The 19,197-nt window shown below is 41.1% G+C and overlaps 1 long non-coding RNA gene across 1 annotated transcript in view; it reads left to right on the top strand.

The window, feature by feature from the left end:
• The window catches only part of LOC133261768 (uncharacterized), a 38,728-nt gene extending 20,350 nt beyond the window's left edge, over positions 1 to 18,378 (top strand). The window contains exon 3 of the long non-coding RNA XR_009741131.1: positions 18,204 to 18,378. This is a non-coding gene — a long non-coding RNA (uncharacterized LOC133261768). The remainder of the gene's footprint in view (positions 1 to 18,203) is intronic.
• The last annotated feature ends 819 nt before the right edge of the window (positions 18,379 to 19,197 follow it).

Here is a 19,197-nt window from a genome sequence, read left to right on the forward strand (position 1 = left end):
TGCTGACAAGATTAGGCAGACATCTCACCCTTTGGGAACCCAGCAAGTGGAATGAAAGTGTTTTTTCTTATGTTTTTTCATACCTTATTCATATGCTGATTCCTTTGATAATTGTTAGCGATGCGGTCCACTTCCTATTTCCAGGTCTTTGGGATTGCTTTGATAGGTTTTCCACATGCAGGGAAGAGTTTGGAAACAACTGGCTACAATAAGTCTCTTCAAAATGTCAGTTCCAGACTGGGCGTCAGACTTCTTTTCCCGAATTCCTAAGGAAATGAGATCTATTCCATCTACTAAAGTTCTAGTTGTCACTACACTTACTTCCAACTGGGTCTGCAACACCAAAATAGCAGAATAAGGGATTGAGATCTTAATCATGTAAGACTATCCAAGACTTGGGACCAAATATTTCCAATTCAATTTTATTTTAAAATAATCTCAAATGCATAGAAAAGCTGAAAGCAGGCACAAAAAGAACTTTCTTTTCTCTGAGCCATTTGACAGCAACTTGCTGATCTGAGGCTCCCCAGTGTATGCATTTCCTACTAACAAGCATGTTCTCCTCTGTAACCAAAATAGAATCATCAAAATCAGGAAGTCAACACTGATATGTTACTATCACTGAATCCTCAGACACATTCACATTTTGTCTTATGTTTCAAAAATGCCCTTTATAGTAAAATAATTCAGCTCAGAGTCTTGAGTTGCTTTTCGTTCTTGTATCTTCTTAGTGTCCCTGACTGTGGCCCAGTTCCTCAGTCTTCCCTTTACTTTCGTTACCTTGACACTTTTGAAGATTATAAACCAATTACTTTGTAGTGTGTCCTTTGATATGTGTTTGTTTCATGTTTCCCCATTATCAGATTCAAGCTGTTCATTTTGTCAAGAATATCACAGACATGATGTTGTGTTCATGCCATTGGACGATACAGTTTGATTTTTTCACTTTGATCACTTGAATGAGATGATGTCTGCCATATTGCTTCTCCACTGCAAAGTTATTCTTTTTTCATTTTTAACTAATAGGTATTGTGGGAAGTTACGTTCGAACTATGCGTATATTCCATTTGTCATCAAACTTTCAATTTATTTGTAAATTTAGAATACATATGTTTTCCACCTTAATGGATTATGATTCATTACCATGATGATTTATTTTGATAATTAAATTGTCCTAAATTTGATTAGTAAGTGCCCCTTGGAGCAGGCATCTGTGTTCTTTTGATATGTCTTTATCATTCTTTGAGTTATTCCTAGTTTTCTAGGACAAGAAGGTATTCCAAGTTTATTTTCTACTTTTCGTGCCTCAGCCCTGGAACCAGTCATTTCTCCAAGGAGCCCTGGTCCCTTTTGGCAGAGAATGGGTTTATAGAAGCCATGATCTAGGCACTAGCATGCTCATTGCCGGTCTAGTGCCACTCTTCCTAAGCTCTCTCAGAGGATGGAGTTAAGGAATCAGTGTATGTATGTATATACCTATACATATATATGTGTACATGTATACCTATTTGTGTTCATATGATGCATCATAAGCCTCATTCTAATTTTTTCCCTTTTTTATTTGAAGTGCCCTTCTCTGCAATGTGGTGGCTCCTTAGTGAGGAATCCACCTGCCAGTGCAGTAGATGTGGATTCCATCCTTGGGTCAGGAAGATCCCTTGGAGTAGAAAATGGCAACCCACTCCAATATTCTTGCCTGGACAGAAGAGCCTGGTGGGCTACAGTCTATGAGGTTTCGGAGTCAGACATGACTCAGCAACTAAAACAACAACACAGAGTCTCTGACAGTGAGGAACCCACCTCCCATTATCTTTCTTTCATCAAGCCCTGACAATCATCCGTTGTTACTGTCTCTTCCCTGCACGAATGCCCTCTTCGCAGCACTCAGGCTCTGACAGCCTGACCCAGTCTGCTTTTCTAGTGTGGACACCACCATCAGCTCACTTGAGATCTGATACCCGTGCTAGGTTGCCATTCCACGAAGACTGCTCTTCACCCTGCTGGCTCTCCGACTCCCATACTTGGAATGCCCTTTTCACACTGGGCTCCTCAAAGCCACCCTCACAGGACGTCTTCTGCACCCAGCTCAGGCTTTGCCACCTTGTGCCAGATGCGCCGACTCCCCCATCCCATCACTATGGATGGTCTCTTTGGTTCACAAAGGGCTCTGATTGTCTATGCCAATGCATGCCCCCCACAGGGCTGCCCTCTGATACCCCATGCCAGGCCTCTCCTCCAGCAAGACTCTTCAGCCGCCGCAGGCTCTGACATCACCTGCCAGGACACTTCCGTCTACAGGGAGGCCTCCTCACACCTCTGTTGCTCTGACCCCTACTCTCCCTCCTCCAGGTGGCACCCTTGCCGCCTTGGTCAGGCTCAGACCCGGGCAGCTGTCCTATTCAGACGCCTGCCTCATTCAGCTCAGACTCCAGCACCCTCCTCTGGGCCATTGTGGCTGGCCCACCCCTGCACTAGGTACCAGGTATGGAGGTCCACCTCCCTCTGCCCACCTAATGCCTTCAGGGCCACATTCTTCAAAAAAGAAAGGGAGGAGAAGAGAAAGATCCCATAGTTCCCTTCGGGACAAATTTCTCATATCTTGTACGTTTCTTTGCATTTTCATTCCCAAAGCTCTCCTTCTCTATCCCACTTCTGTGGGCAAGTTTTTACCCTTAATATCTGACGTGAGTAATTTTATAAAGTTGAAAAAGATTTACTGAGCAATATACCCTTAATCTGATCCTTGCCCTTAGGTAATATAATCTGTTCAAAGATTTTATTAGCATCTTCCTTAAAATTGCTTTCTGACTCTTATATTTTAGTATTTGGAACCTAGAAGCAGTTGGCTTTTTTTTTTTTTTTATTAACCTTGCAAAGCCCCAACTCCTAAATCTCTCAGTTTCCTTTCATTTCTGCTTTCAAATTAGGCGATTTCCTCCTGGGTTTATGTCTTTCTTATAATATCTAGCCAAACACGATAAATATCACTAAACAAACGTTCTAACACATTTTCCCCTAGTGCTGTAGGTTCACTCAGATCATGATCTATTTCTCAAATGACATGAATGACAGTTGTACAGAATATTTGGTCACTTAAAAACACGGATCACAGCCTTTCTAGCCTCTGTCATGTTCTTGCCAATGACCATCTAACTGTGAAACCAGTTCGACATATTTTTTTTTTTCCCACAAGGTCACCCAGTTTCTGGAAGGAAATTATATATTAATAAGAATAGGCTTATTAATATAAGTCTCACAAGAGACTGAGCCAGACTTGCATATAAGTGTCCAGGAATCTCCGGCAGAGGTGTGGTTGACAGTGGCCTGCTGCAGGGCCAAGGGCACTGAATACAACAGTCCTGAGGGCAGTGGCATGCTGGCATAAGTCCTTCTGAAGGAGGTTGCCATTACCACCATCACCCCTACCATAGTTTGGCCTCAGGCCAAATTATAGGGAGGGAATACACCCCTACCCTTCAGCAGAAAGTTGGATTGAAGATTTGCTGAGCATGGCCCTGCCCACCAGAGCAAGACCTAGTTTTACCCATAGTCAGTTCCTCCCATCAGGAAGCTTCCACAAGCCTCTTATCCTCATCCATCAGAGGGCAGACAGAATGAAAACCACAATCACAGAAAACTAACCAGACTGATCACATGGATCACAGCCCTGTCTAACTCAATGAAACTATGAGCCTTGCTGTGTCGGACCACCCAAGATGGACGAGTCATAGTGGAGAGTTCTGACAAAACGTGGTCCATTGGAGAAGGAAATGGCAAACCACTGCAGTGTTCTTGCTTTGAGAACCCCATGAACAGAATGAAAAGGCAAAAAGATATGATACTGAAATATGAATGCCCCAGGTTGGTAGGTGCCCAATATGCTACTGGAGAAGGGCAGAGAAATAGCTCCAGAAGGAATGGGCCAAAGAGGGAAACAGCACATGGTTGTGGATGTTTCTGGTGGTGAAAGCAAAGCCCAATGCTATAAAGAACAATATTGCATGGGAACCTGGAATGTTAGGTCCATGAATCAAGGTAAATTGGAAGTGGTCAAACAGGAGATGGCAAGAGTGAACACTGACACTTTAGTTCACAATCAGTGAACTGAAATGGACTGGAATGGGTAAATTTAATTCAGATGACCATTATATCTACTATTGTGGGCAAGAATCCCTTAGAAGAAATGAAGTAGCCCTCATAGTCAACAAAAGTACTCGGCCGCAATCTCAAAACCAATGGAATGATCTCTGTTCATTTCCATGGCAAACCATTCAGTATCACAGTAATCCAAGTCTATTCTCCAGCCACCAATGCTGAAGAAGTGGAAATTGAACGGTTCTATAAAGACCTACAAGATCTTCTAGAACTAACACCAAAGAAAAGATGTCCTTTTCATCACAGGGGACTGGAATGCAAAAGTAGGAAGTTAAGAGACACCTGGAGTAACAGGCAAGTTTGGCCTTGAAATACAAAATGAAGCAGGGTAAAGGCTAACAGAGTTTTGCCAGGAGAACGCACTGGTCATAGAAAACACTCTCTTCCAACAACACAAGAGATGACTTTACACATGGACATTACCAGACGGTCAATACCAAAATCAGATTGATTATATTTTTTGCAGTTAAAGATGAAGAAGCTCTATACAGTCAGCAAGAACAAGCCTGGAAGCTGACTGTGGCCCAGATCATGGACTCCTTATTGCCAAATTCAGACTTAAACTGAAGAAAGTAGGGAAAACCACTAGGCCATTAAGATATGATCTAAATCAAATCCCTTGGAGAAGGCAATGGCACCCCACTCCAGTACTCTTGCCTGGAAAATCCCATGGATGGCAAAGCCTGTTAGGCTGCAGTCCACGGGGTCGCTAAGAGTCGGACACGACTGAGTGACTTCACTTTCACTTTTCACTTTCATGCATTGGAGAAGGAAATGGTGGCCCACTCCAGTGTTCTTGCCTAGAGAATCCCAGGGACGGGGAAGCCTGGTGGGCTTCCGTCTATGGGGTCGCAAAGAGTCGGACACGACTGAAGGGTCTTAGCAGTAGCAACTCAAATCCCTAATGATTATATAGTGGAACTGAGAAATAGATTCAAGGGATTAGATCTAATAGAGTACCTGAAGAACTATGGACGGAGGTTCATGACATTGGGGGCAGTGATCATAATCATCCCCAGGAAAAAGAAATGTAAAAAGGCAAAATGCCTATCTGAGGAGACCTTACAAATAGCTGAGAAAAGAAGAGAAGTGAAAGGCAAAGGAGAAAAGATATACCCATTTGAATGCAGAGTTCCAAAGAATAGCAAGGAGAGATAAGAAAGCCTTCCTAAGTGATCAATGCAAATAAATAGAGGAAAACAATAGAATGGGAAAGAATAGGGGTCTCTTCAAGAAAATTAGAGATACCAAGGGAATATTTCATACAAAGATGGGCACAATAAAGGATAGAAAGTGTATGGACCTCACAGAAACAGAAGCTATTAAGAAGTGCTGGCAAGAATACATAGGAGAACTATACAACAAAGATCTTCATGACCCACATAACTCACATAACCACTCACCTAGAACCAGACATCTTGGAGTGCAAAGTCAAGTTGACCTTAGGAAGCATCACAACGAACAAAGCTAGTGGAGGTGATGGAATTCCAGCTGAGCTATTTCAAATCCTAAAAGATGATGCTGTGAAAGTGCAGCACTAAATATGCCAGCAAATCTGGAAAACTCAGCAGTGGCCACAGGACTGGAAAAGGTCAGTTTCCATTCCGATTCCAAAGAAGGGCAATGCCAAGTTATGTTCAAACTACTGCACAATTGCACTCATTTCCCATGCTAGCAAAGTGATACTCAAAATTCTTCAAGCTAGGCTTTAAAAATATGTGAACCAAGAACTTTCAGATGTTCAAACTGGATTTAGAAAAGGCAGAGGAACTAGAGATCAAATTGCCAACATCCGTTGGATCCATAGAAAAAGCAAGGGAATTTCAGAAAAACCTCTACTTCTGCTTCATTGACTATGCTAAAGCCTATGACTGTGTGGATCACAACAAACTGTGGAAAATTCTGAAAGGGTTGGGAATACCAGACCACCTGGCCTGTCTCCTAAGAAACCTGTATGCTAGTCAAGAATCAAGAGTTAGAACTGAACATGGAACAACAAACTGGTTAAAAATTGGGAAAGGAGTCAGTCAAGGCTGTATATTGTCACCTTGCTTATTTAACTTATATGTAGAGTATGTCATGTGAAATGCTGGGCTGGATGAAGCACAAGCTGGAATCAAGATTTCCAGGAGGAATAGCAATAACCTCAGGTATGCAGATGACAACACACTTATGGCAGAAAGTGAAGAGGAACTGAAGAGCCTCTTGATGAAGATGAAAGAGGAGAATGAAGAAGCTGGTTTAAAACTCAGCATTCAGAAAAATGAATATCATGGCATCCAGTCCCATCTTTTCATGGCAAATATGTGAGGAAACAGTGACAGATTTTATTTTCTTGGGCTCCAAAATCACTGCAGATGGTTACTTCAGTCACAAAATTAAAAGACCGTTGCTCCTTGAAAGAAAAGCTATGACCAACCTAGAAAACATGTTAAAAAGCAGAGACATTATTTTGCCAACAAAGGTCCATCTAGTCAAAGCTATGGTTTTTCCAGTGGTCATGTATGGATGTGAGAATTGGACCATAAAGAAGACTGAGCACTGAAGAATTGATGTGTTTGAGCTGTGGTATTGGAAAAGGCTCTTGAGAGTCCCTTGGACTGCAAGTAGATCAAACCAGTCAATCCTAAATGAAATCAGTCCTGAATATTCATTAGAAGGACTGATGCTGAAGCTGAAGCTCCTATACAGTAGCCACCTGATGTGAAGAGCCAACTCATTAGGGAAGACCCTGATACTGGGAAAGATTAAAGGCAGGATGAGTAGGGGATGACAGAGTTTGAGATGGTTGGATGGCATCACCAACTCAATGGATATGAGTTTGAGCAAACTCTGGGAGACAGAGAAGGACAGAAGGACAGGGAAGCCTGGCGTGCTGCAGTCCATGGGGTGTCAAAGAGTTAGACACGAGTGAGTGATTGAACAACAACAAAGTATGGATTATGTTCTAATAACAAAAAATCCAAAGTTTCAGTGAGTGATTGAACAACAACAAAGAATGGTTATGTTCTAATAACAAAAAATCCAAAGTTTCAGTGCCTTAATACAACAAAAGTGGATCTCTTTCCCAGCATCACGTTTCATGTCCTGTGCTGCTCTGTGGGGATGAGGGAAGGCTTTGGTTTGTATAGCCACTCAGAAACCCAGTTTGCCAGAGGTTCTGCCATCAGTATCTGCACCAGCCAAAACAGCCAGTTTCTTAGTTGTCTCATCAGGGGAATGGGACTGATGAACAGTGCATGGACTTTCCATTGTCTCATACCAGATATGACACACATCACATTTCAATGGCCAGAATTATTAATAGTCACAAGATCCTAGCCAACCTTGAAGAAACTGAAAGCTCCCTTCCACGTGCCAACAGGGGCAGAACTAGATACTTGCAAACACTAGTATATTCTGTGGGCTTCCTAGGTAGTGCTAGTGATAAAGAATCCACCTGCCAATGCAGGAGACGCAAGAGACGTGGGTTCCATCCCTGGTCAGGAGATATCCCCTGGAGTAGGAAATGGCACCATGCCAGTATTCTTCCCTGGAGAATCCCATGGACAGAGGAGCCTGATGGGCTACAGTTCATAGGGCTGCAAAGACTTGGACATGACAGCACACGGCAACATTACCTTCTGCATGTACATTTCATGTGCAGAATCCAGTTGTGTCTCATCCCAACATGGTTAGTACTTATGAAGTGTCTTTCACACTCTTTCAGCAGACATCGATTACATTCTAGGTACTCTTCTAGGCACTAGTCATACAGCAGTGAACTGAAGAGACAAAGCCCCCCTACCCTCATTCTAGATAGACATATTTTAAATATACAGCGTGTCAGGTGGTGATAAATGCCATGGAGAAAAATTAAGCAGAAAAGGAGGCTATCGCTTTCTGGTGGAGGAATGAGATATGTAAGCTTAAATATTTCAGTTGGAGAAGGTCTACTAAGAAGGTCACTGTGGTTGGCTAAATAAGGGCACCCAAAGTTTTCCATGACCTAATCTCCAGAACCTTTGAATATGTTACCTCTTATGGTAAAAGGGACTTTGCAGAGGTGATTAAGGGTCATAAGTTGGAGAGATGATCATGGATTAAATTGTTGGATCAGTGTGATCACAGGGTCTTTATAAGAGGGTGGCAGGAGTGTTAGAGTCAGAAAAGACAAGGTAATGATGGAAGCAGAGGTTAGAGGAGGGGAGATTTGAAGATGATGCATGGCTGGCTTTGAAGGGGCCAGAATCCAAGGAATGCAAGTACAGTGTAAGTTTGGGAGACCAGAGAGGTGAGGAATAATCAGCAAAGGAAACTGAGAGGTTCCATGGCGAGTTAAAAGGAAAGCAAAGTATGCTGCATTAAAGTCCATTGAAAATGCATTTTAAGAGGGAGGGTCAAACGTTAGTGGAAGTTAAGGTGATCAACCTGGTAAGATAAATTAAGGTAAAAGTGCATACAAAACAACCAAAAAAGAAAATCTTTTTTTATCCTTAAACAAGCTAAGCTAAATATATTAGAATTTCATCCTGTGTCATAGTCATAGTGTAAATTGTTCATCAGATCATTGCAATAAATTTCAAATCATTTGTTAATTTTTAGAAATTGTTGTGTGATCTTTCACTGAAGAGGCTGTCACTAGCTAAGTGATGCCTCTGTCTGTGAGTTATGCTTTGATAAAAGAGACAGCATCAAACACACAAAAACTTCCACACTAAATTAACAGTCATGGTGACTTAGAGTGTCAAATTAACATCAGCTATATAGATCATGATGCCAAATCCTCACAGCTTCTATTGAAAAGCAATTCTATAAAAGATGTTCTATCCTCCCAAATGTTTTAGCCCTTACATTACTGAGATTTTGTGTATTAAAAATCTTTATTATCAACTAAATCAAGAAAAGCATTTTGAAATGTCATAGTTAATTGGGTGGAATACGATCCTTCAGGCCAAACTAGAGGAAAGCACTGTAGCAGTTAAGAGCATTGGCCATGTGCCAGGTGAAGTTTGAATCTTAGTTCTGCCGTTTAAATTTTAACCTCTCTATTTGTCTCAGTTTTCTTATCTGTAAACAAGGAGATGCTAATGAGCATTAAGTATTTAAATGAGTTGATATTTACCAGACAAAGCAAATACTGTAAGTGATTGCTCTCATTTTTATTAATAAAATTATTACTGCTAATTCTCGTGATGAGTTAGGGTTTGATGGATTTTAATGAGCTGATAAAATTACATGGAGGTGAAATTCAACAGTAACCTACACTCTGGGTATCCTTGACCTCAAACTGTGCCTAAGAACCCCATTCGGATATTGCTTCCTGCTTACCTGTTCTCCTGGCATCTACCAAATCCTTTCTTTCTTTTGTTTTTAAAGAGTTTCAGGTTTCTTATTCTGGTGGCTCAACAGTAAAGAATTCACCTGCAATGCAGGAGATGAAGTTTTGATCCCTGGATTGGGAAGATCCCCTACAGAAGGAAATGGCAACCCACTCCAGTACTCTTGCTTGGAAAATCCCATGGACAGAGGAGCCTGGTGGGCTACAGTCCAAGGGGTCACAAAGAGTTGGATATGACTTAATGACTAAATGTGTGTGTGTGTGTGTGTGTGTGTGTGTGTGTCCTGTGACAAAACATAATGGAAAATACAGAGTATATATATATATAGTTTCTTGTTCTATATAGTGCTTGTCTATAGTTCCGTGAGCTATGTAGTGCTCTGAGTGCTCAGTCACTCAGTCACTCAGTGCTGTATAGCAGGACCATGTGGTTTATCCATCCTACATATAGTTGTTTGCATCCAAGATCCTTTCTGAGGCGAAGTCACATGGAGGCTCCAGTCCTAGCAGCCATGTGAGAGTGACACCAGGACGAGCACCAGCACACTAGACCAGAGCTTTGGGGGCAGATGGAGCTTAGGCATTTGCTTACGTGAATACCAGTGCCACAAGGGTCACTTCCTCCAAATCTCTGGGTCTGCTAGAGCCTGGATCGAAGGTTGGTTCATGGGAACCATGGAGGGCAGGCTTACATTCCAGGAGCCTCCCAAACATTATCGCTCAGAGATCCTCAGGGCTGTGAACAATGTGGGCAGGGCATGGTCTACTCGGCTTGGGGATGGACAGATGGCAATGTCAGGGAGCCAGGCCCCTAGGGGACTATAACTGGCACTTACACTTTCCATCAATGAGAAAGGAATCCGACCTTAGTGTTGAAGCAGGGAGCCCACTGCAGTGCCTAGGATTAACCCCTTTGTTTCTGGATTTTGAGAAGGTAATAAATGGGTTCCAGAGAGTAGAAATGGTTGGCAAGAGCACTCAGAGGTCTCAAAAAATGTGGCTATTTATCAATGATGTGGGAATATGTTAGTATTTTAACAACTGATATGGCTATAGCTATGCATATGGTTGGATATTTGCTGTACTCTAAGTTCAAGTAAGCTGAAAATTGATTTTTGTAACATGGAGGTCTCTGGTCTTTTGGTGATCCAGTGAGGGTATGAGTTTGACTGAATAGGTACAGGGGAAAATGCAAGGGAAACTGGTGACTCTTTCAAGGGGTTTTGCTATAAAGAGGAGCAAAGAAATGGGGTTGGAGATGAGGGGATCAAAAGAGGCTTTTCTTGATTGACATGTGCACACTGCTATATTTAAAAATGGATAACCAACCAGGTCTTAACTACATAGTACAGGGAACTCTGCTTAATGTTGTGTGGAAGCCTGGATGGGAGGAGTCTGGGGGAGAATGTGTGCTCAGTCGCTCAGTCGTGTCCAACTCTTTGTGACCCCATGGACTACCTTGTGAGACTCCATGGACTACTACTTGAGCCTGCCAAGCTCCTCTGCCCATGGAATTTTCCAAGCAAGAATACTGGAGTGGGTTGCCTTTCCTACTCAGAGGATCTTCCCCATCCAGGGATTGAACGTGAGTCTCGTGCATCTCCCTCATTAGCAGGCAGATACTTTGCCACTGCGCCACCTGGGAGCACCTTGCGGGAGAATGGATACATACATATGTATACGTATGGCTGAGTCCCTTTGCTGTCCACCTGAAACTATCACAACGTTGGTAATTGGCTATACGCCAATAGAAAATATAAAGTTTATGAAAAGAGAACTTTTTTATAATAGGAGAATTAATAGCATGTTTGTGTGTTGATGAGATAGCTTTTGCAGAGAGATGATGCCTACTTTTGTTTATCACCCAGGAGCTGTGTGTGGGTTGTACTAAGGCTACACATATTTTTTGGGGGTATTTTTCTTGGTGTTTCTTTGCATTTTTTCCATTATGAAGTACCAGGCATCCCTCTCAAAGTTATTTTTTCTTCTCTTGTTATAGATACTGCCCCGATTCATTTCTGGGAATTTTTCTTTCTCTACCTCTATTTCTAGTGTAAAGTCTGCTTGATAAATCAATAAGCATCTAGGTAGCCTTCATATCCTAGATGTGTGCTCTTTTCTTTGCTAAGAGAGCCAATACTTCAGCATCTTAAACCAGAATCTAGAAAGCCTAAACCAAATGTCATCCCATAATACTGGCTTTGCAGACAGATTTTGTTGCCTTGTATCTGTCTATCTATTAACATCTATCTATATGTATCAATATCTATCTATCTATCTATCTATATATCTGGGCGCTTCCCAGGTGGCTTGGTGGTAAAGAATCTGCCTGTTAATGGAACAGACAGGCTTTCTTAGTGGCTCAGATGGTGAAGAATCCACCTGCAATGTGGGAGATCTGGGTTCGAGCCTTGCTTTGGGAAGATCCCTTGGAGGAGGGTATGGCAACCCACTCCAGTATTCTTGCCTGGAGAATCCCTATGGACAGAGGAGCCTAGAGGGCTACAGTCCATGGGGTTGTGAAGAGTCAGACACGACTGAATGACTAAGCATAACACAATGCAAGAGACATGGGTTCGACACCTGGGTCCAGAAGATCCCCTGGAGGAGAACAAGCTAACCCTCTCCGGTATTCTTGCCTGGAGAATCTCATGGTGAGAGAAGCCTTACAGGCTACAGTCTGTGTGGTTGCAAAGAGTCAGACACAACTTAGCAACTAAACAATAATAACAACAAAACCTATCTATCTACATCTATCTATTTCCCATCGATCATCTAATTCTAGAAAGAAATTAAACTACTTAGCCATTCATTGAACTAGTTTCTTTCCTTAAACCCCAATCTTAATTGAAACAAAAAATACTACTAACCTGAACCCCAAGTTTTATAGCTTTATGATAAGACATCTTTTCTCTAGAGTATTTTCCTATGTCCCACACCTCCATCCTTCTAGGAATGAGTTGAAGTTGATGGGGATAAAAGAGTGATCAATTCTATTATCCATCACATCCTGATTCCTTTGCACCAGAAACAGCCAGTCCTCTCTTGACTTCTCATATCCACCATTTAATGTTTCCTCCATGCTCTCCAGTTGATGGTTTCCTTTTTTCCTGGGCTCAGTGAGTGGATTTCTCAGATTCTATAATACTTGTGAATTCTCTTTATTATCCCACAGAGGATGAGATGTTTCTTCTTTTGCAAAGGTCACAGAAGGAGGCAATAACAGAGGAGTTTAAGAGCCCAAACTATTGAGTAAGACAAGCCTGCATGCGAGTGTCAGCCCTGCACTGACTAGCTCTGTGCAGCATGCTCCCTGCTAAATGGAGAGGAAATCATAATGCTTTCTTCTTGCTATCATAGATGTCAACAGAAAAACTTACCATTCTGAAATCTTTATTTTGTAGTGACCCTCTCAGAAATCTGATTTATTTTATACAATGAAATGACCCTACTTGTAGAATGGTACATTAAAAAAAGAAAATCCTGGAACCTAAAGATACAATAACTAAACCATTTATCCCATTTTTAGTTTCCTTATTCATAAAGTGAAGAGTGAGAGGAAGAGGATTTCTAAGACTCCTCCTCGTTTTTTTGTGTGCTTTCACAGAATTATATTCTGTTCAACGAGATAATGAAGAAATAACTAAAAAATAATTTCAAATAGTGGTAATTACTACAGAGAAAATAAGATTTTATAATAGAGAGTGACTTGAGAGGTGGGAGTGGGCAACATCAGATATGGGGCAATTTCTGTAATAGTAGATCTCTTATAGTGTGAAAAGAAAAATGTACACAATATCGTATACATGCAACCAACAATATCAGTTTCAGATTTTTGTGAGGAAGGAGATTTCCGGGTTGAATGAAATACAAAGTGAGGCTTTGATGAGTGTCTACTGCATGCATTTTTCTTGTCCTCAAGGAAGCGCTGGGTGGATTAACTGATATATCAATGCAGGGCTAGCAGGTACTAGGAAGTTGTGACATTCCCTTTTTTTTAAAAAATTATTTAATTGGAGGCTAATTACTTTACAATATTTTGGTAGTTTTTGCCATACATGGACATGAATCAGCCGTGGGTGTACATGTGTCCCACCATCCTGAACTCGCCTCCCACCTCCCTCGCCACCCCATCCCTCTGGATTGTCTCAGAGCATCGGCTTTGAGTGCCCTGCTTCATGCGTCAAACTTGCACTGGTCATCTATTTTATACATGGTAATATACATGTTTCAATGTCATTCTCTTATATTGTCCCACCCTTGCCTCCTCCCACATAGTCCAAAAGTCTGTTCTTTACATCTGTGTCTCTTTTGCTGTCTTGCATATAGGGTTGTCGTTACCGTCTTTCTTTTTATTTATTTATTTATTTATTTATTTATTTTCTATTTTATTTTTTATTTTTTATTTTTTTCCTTTTTTATATATATGAGTTAGTATACTGTATTGGTGTTTCTCTTTCTGGCTTACTTCACTCTGTGTAATAGGCTCCAGTTTCATCCACCTCATTAGAATGGACTCAAACGTGTTCTTATTTATAGCTGAGTAATATTCCATTGTATATATGAACCAAAACTTCCTTATCCACTCATCTACCAATGGACATCTAGGTTGCTTCCATGTCCTAGCCATTGTTAACAGTGCTGCAGTGAACATTGGGGTACATGTGTCTCTTTCAATTCTGGTTTCCTTGGTGTGTATGTCATTATTATTTTTTTTCTCCACAGTAGACCTTGTTAATCCATCACACCTTTTTCCAGTTCTGTTTAATGAGGTCTTAGAATCCTTTTCATTGTAATGCTGCAGCAAGACATTACCAATCACTTGGCATTGACGTGCACATGGAAACCAATTTTCCAACCCTGGAGTTAAAGTATTTGTAGAGTTAAAAATATTTCTACACTTAGTAGAATTTAGTTTCCTTTTTTCTCCAAGATAGTATCAACTAAAGTGAAACCACCACCTCCCTCCAGAGACATCTTCCTGTACCAGCTGTGTCGTCCGTCTACAGTTCCTCCACAGAGTGTGGGCAGGGCGTGTCTTAGGCCAGTCATGGAACAAGATTTTGGTTTTAGTCAATGGAGCAGAAACTCTGGTTTGGTAATATTGCTATTGGTGATAGAAGTTCCTTCTCTGTTTTCCACTTTTTTCTCTTAGTAAACTCTCATTCCTGAAGTTTTCAGAACTCTCATGCCCCTTTCTCTCCTCAGACCAAAGAATGCTAATTTAAAATGAAAAAAATATATATATTGTTACCCTATAAGGGAGGGATTTGGAAAGGACCATGCTTAATCTATGGGGTTTTTTTTTTTTTTTTTGCTTAATCTATGGCAAGAGTTTTCTATGATAGGATTTCAGACACTAAGATCGAAGGGGAAATACGCCCCAAAGAGCAGTTTTTCTGATGTACCTCACATTGTACTATTTGGGCTTTATGGCAAAAAGTGACAAGTGGGGTGCACAGTGGGAAACTCATATTGTTTTGGAAAAGAGTTGGAGTTCTTAGATTAGGGCTCTGTGGAAGATGTCAGAGTGAAGACCAAAACAAATATTCACACTCAGGTGCAGTGGCATTTAATAAAGTGATTAATCAGTGACATTAAATAAGTTCTCAGGCCCTCTTGAAGTGATTAATGTGGGTGGACGGAGGCCAGGATTCACTGGGGGAAGGAATACAGGGGTTTTTTTCTTGATTAAAAATTGCAAGCGTTCGTGGCAAAAATCTCATGGGAAGTTTTGTTTGATTGTCCTTGTCATTAAAAGACATCGATTATTAAAATGTCTCCTCTCCTTCCCTGCCACAGGATGGAGAGGATTATAGCCTCTGGAGGAATGGAAATGTTTGTGAGCAGATTCTGGGTTGGTGTTGGAATCATTTGCAGACACTTTTAGTTCATCTCCTCATCTCCACCCATTAACCTCTCCTATCTCCCAGGTCAATTTTACTGACCCAAGAGTATGGTTGTCATTTGGCAGAAGGGTATTGCTTTCATGATTGCATAGTGGTTAAGCATCTATCTTTAGGGTTATTGGGGATATTTGATGAGATACATTGTGTAATGTGCTTGGCAGAGAACAAGGTATGTGGCCACTACTCAACAATGTAAGATATTATGGCTGCTCACATTATTGTGTTCTCTTTAACACCAGCTCTGATGCTGAAGGAGTCCTGCAGAATCTTTAACCAATAGCTTATGTCCACGGGGCTCAGTCTCTGTGTTCTAGCCCAGCACACTTGAGTTTGCCAGCAAGCATACTTGTCTTATTTACTGTTATATCAAGTATATAATGGAGGCTTGTTAAATGAATCTGATGTGTGCAGACTTTGCAGCTGAATGAGAATTAGATGGACAGATTCCACTCAGGCAGCATTCATGCTGCTGGGAAGGGTAGAGGAGGTGGAATGACTCTGCTAGAAGGCAGTCTGGGATTATTTGATTCAACTTCCTACTGAAAGCAGGAATCACAATCTCAGCTTTCTTTCAAATGTTCGTCTGCTTTTCCTTTAACATGGGATTGGGAGGTTTGGTTGAACGGTCACATTTTTCTTGAGTAAGAAGCAGGACACGTTCTTGGACAGGTATGTGTGAAATTACTGAGATACGTGGATTCTTTAGCTGGATCACAGTGGGAGTCTGGGATACATAATTATTCTTTAAACAGAGCAGAGAACAAGTGTATTGAGTCATACCTGAGTTCTGGTCCTGACACTCACTGAAGAGGCAATAGAATAGTTAAGAGCTTGGGCTTTGGAGACAAACCTGGGCTAGACTCAGAAGAGAAAATGTAAGCTAGGGCCCTTCATTTGCATGGGTTCCTTCAGCCGTGGGTGGGGCCCTTCTATTTCCATGGTCATGTGTTTTAGTTAAAAAAATATGTATATATTATACATGTATTTAGATGTAGAGAGAAATATATACAAAACATACAAAATGTAAAAATGTATATTTTATAAATGTATTTATATTGTTATTTTACTATATATACATCGCTCTCCCAGTCACTTCAGTCATGTCTGACTCTTTGTGACGCCATGGACTGTAGCTTACCAGGTTCCTCTGTCCATGGGATTCTCCAGGCAAGAATACTGGAGTGGGTTGCCATGGCCTCCTCCAGGGGATCTTCCTGACCCAGGGACCGAACCCACATCTCTTTACGTCTCCTGCATTGGCAGTGGGTTCTTTACCACTAGCGCCACCTGGGAAGCCCCACTGTAAATAAAGTTGCGATTAGTTAAGACTAAGGGCTCTTTCCACCCAGATTTTATGTGATGAGACAACCAAAGAGTAAACAATCACTAAAACAACAAGCATTGATTAAGTGGCTACATACATATTTAACATACGGATATATATAAATATAACACATACATGCTAAATTAGTTTCACGTGTACAACACAGTGACCTGACAATCAGATACATTACCAAATGCTCACCGTGAGTCCAATAACCATCTGTTACCATACGCAATTATTATAGAATAATGGACAATATTCCTTACGCTATGGATTAAGCCCTGTGACTTATTCATTTTATAACTGGAAATTCGTGTCTCTTGGATCCCCAACACCTATTTTGCCAAACCCCCGCCCCACCATCCCCCTCCCCTCTGGCAGCCTCCAGTTTGCTCTCTAGATCTTTAAGTCTGTTTTATTTGTCCTCTTGTTTAGATTCCACATAAAAGTGAGATCACTATTTTATATTGTTATGGAAAATATTTTGGAATGTACAGCAAAGGGGAAATAGAAAAATACAAATATAGTTAGAGAGCTCAACACCCTCTCTCAAAAACTGACACCACACGTAGACAGATCATCAGTGTTGATATAAAGCACTTAACACTGTCAAGCAGCTCGACACATTTGACATTTATTAAACTCTTAACCAATATCAGCAGAAAACATGACACTGCTTTGTTATGTGTCAACTTGGATAGGCTGAAATACATTTCCCAGAATATTCAGTCTTTTATATTTCTGGTTGTGACGGGCCACAGGGAGATTCTTGCCGAAGATTTAGAAGGTGGAAATGAAGCAGCAGCATCCTGTTGCTGATCTGCTGAATCAACTTGGCATTAAGGCAGCAGGTGGACTGCAATGACTCCAGCATCCCCTGGATATGCTGCCAGTTTCTACAATACCTAGAGACAGATAGGCATAATGAACTCCAAGACGAAAGACTTCAGTTCTGCCAGATATCCGTACCACTGTGTCAGAGGTGACAAGAACAAATACGAAATATTTCTGTCCATCTCATGGGTTTTCACCTCCTGATATTGGCCCCGATTTGTCTTGGATCTCTCTCTTTACATCCATCGTCCCTTCCCATCTGTCTTCCCAGTGGTCTGTAATCTCTAGCCGGAGATGTGAAGAATGAACCTTACTTACTCAACTTCCACAAATGGGTAAGATCAAACTGCTGTTACATATCCATATATACTAAACACACACAAAGCAAAAACCAAAAAACAAAGAAGAATAACTCCATAAAACATGAGGAAGGAGGAGATAGAGATGTGTTCAGTTCAGTTCAGTCGCTCAGTCGTGTCCGACTCTCTGCGACCCCATGTTAGGGAGTTAATAATAATAAGTTATTTTCCTGGATTTTGTAACATTTGGTATGTATCAGCTTTTAAAAATGTGTACATTTGTTAAAATTTCCTTTCTCCTTCTAAATGAGTTTGACACCTAATTTTGTCTTTTTAATTATGTATTTTTTTTTTTTTTCCAGAAAGCCCTGAAAGATCCAGCCCCAAGGAACTTGTATCTGTCTCTGATTGGAATCCTACCACCATTCCCTAACTCTGTGATCTTGGGTGATTCACTTCACCCCTCTGAGTCCCAGTTCAATCCGTAAAACAGCACCAATCTGTTAAATAATAAAGCAACACTAATCTGTGTGATAATCTTGTGAAACTCCTTAGGTTATTGTGAGGACTAGAATTAATACATGTGAAAGGGATAGTAAAGATTAGGTATTATAGTTATTAATGCAACTTCCTGTTTTCCTAAAGATTGCTGCATCTTTAAAATGAACGTCATAAAATATACTCTGCCACACTGGAAAGAGTTTCTGAAGACTGAAATGGTATAATATTCACATGGCTATGAAGCCGTAAGTTTTTTCTTTTAATCATCGGATGAAGGGCATGTACCCAGGTCCATATCCCACCTCCTAGACACACACACACACACACACACACACACAGAAACACTCCTCTTTCTAATTCCAACCTAGAATTCACATGGATTAGTTGGCTTTGCCCATGTAGATTGTTTCCATTTCAGCTAAGTAACCCACGGTGGTGCTCTAAGCCTCCTCCAGACAGCCTGGGGTTGACTTCTAGCTCCACCGGGCCCCGCTGTAAGACTTGGGTAAGTCACTTAATGTGTCTGCATGTGAGTTTCTTCTCTGTAAAATAAGGGTAATTATAGGGGCCTTTTCTAGGGGTGTTGTGAAGATAAGATGAATCAATACATGGAAAAATCCATATAAAACAAACCATTGTAAGTTATATTACTGCCACTTTGTCAACAGCTAGTGAGTGCTCATGGAGTATCAGCTATTGCTGTTCTGCATATCAAGTCAGTTTCTGCTGGTGTGTTAGAGGTTGTTTATGCTAAGCCTTCTCCCAGTTACATGGATGACTATTTGGTTGGTCAAAAAGTAAGCTACAAAACGAGGAAAATTACAATAAAGACTAAGTTTCTCATAAAGCAAATTC

The sequence above is a fragment of the Bos javanicus genome, chromosome 15 (genome assembly GCF_032452875.1).
Source record: "Bos javanicus breed banteng chromosome 15, ARS-OSU_banteng_1.0, whole genome shotgun sequence".
NCBI lineage: Eukaryota > Metazoa > Chordata > Mammalia > Artiodactyla > Bovidae > Bos > Bos javanicus.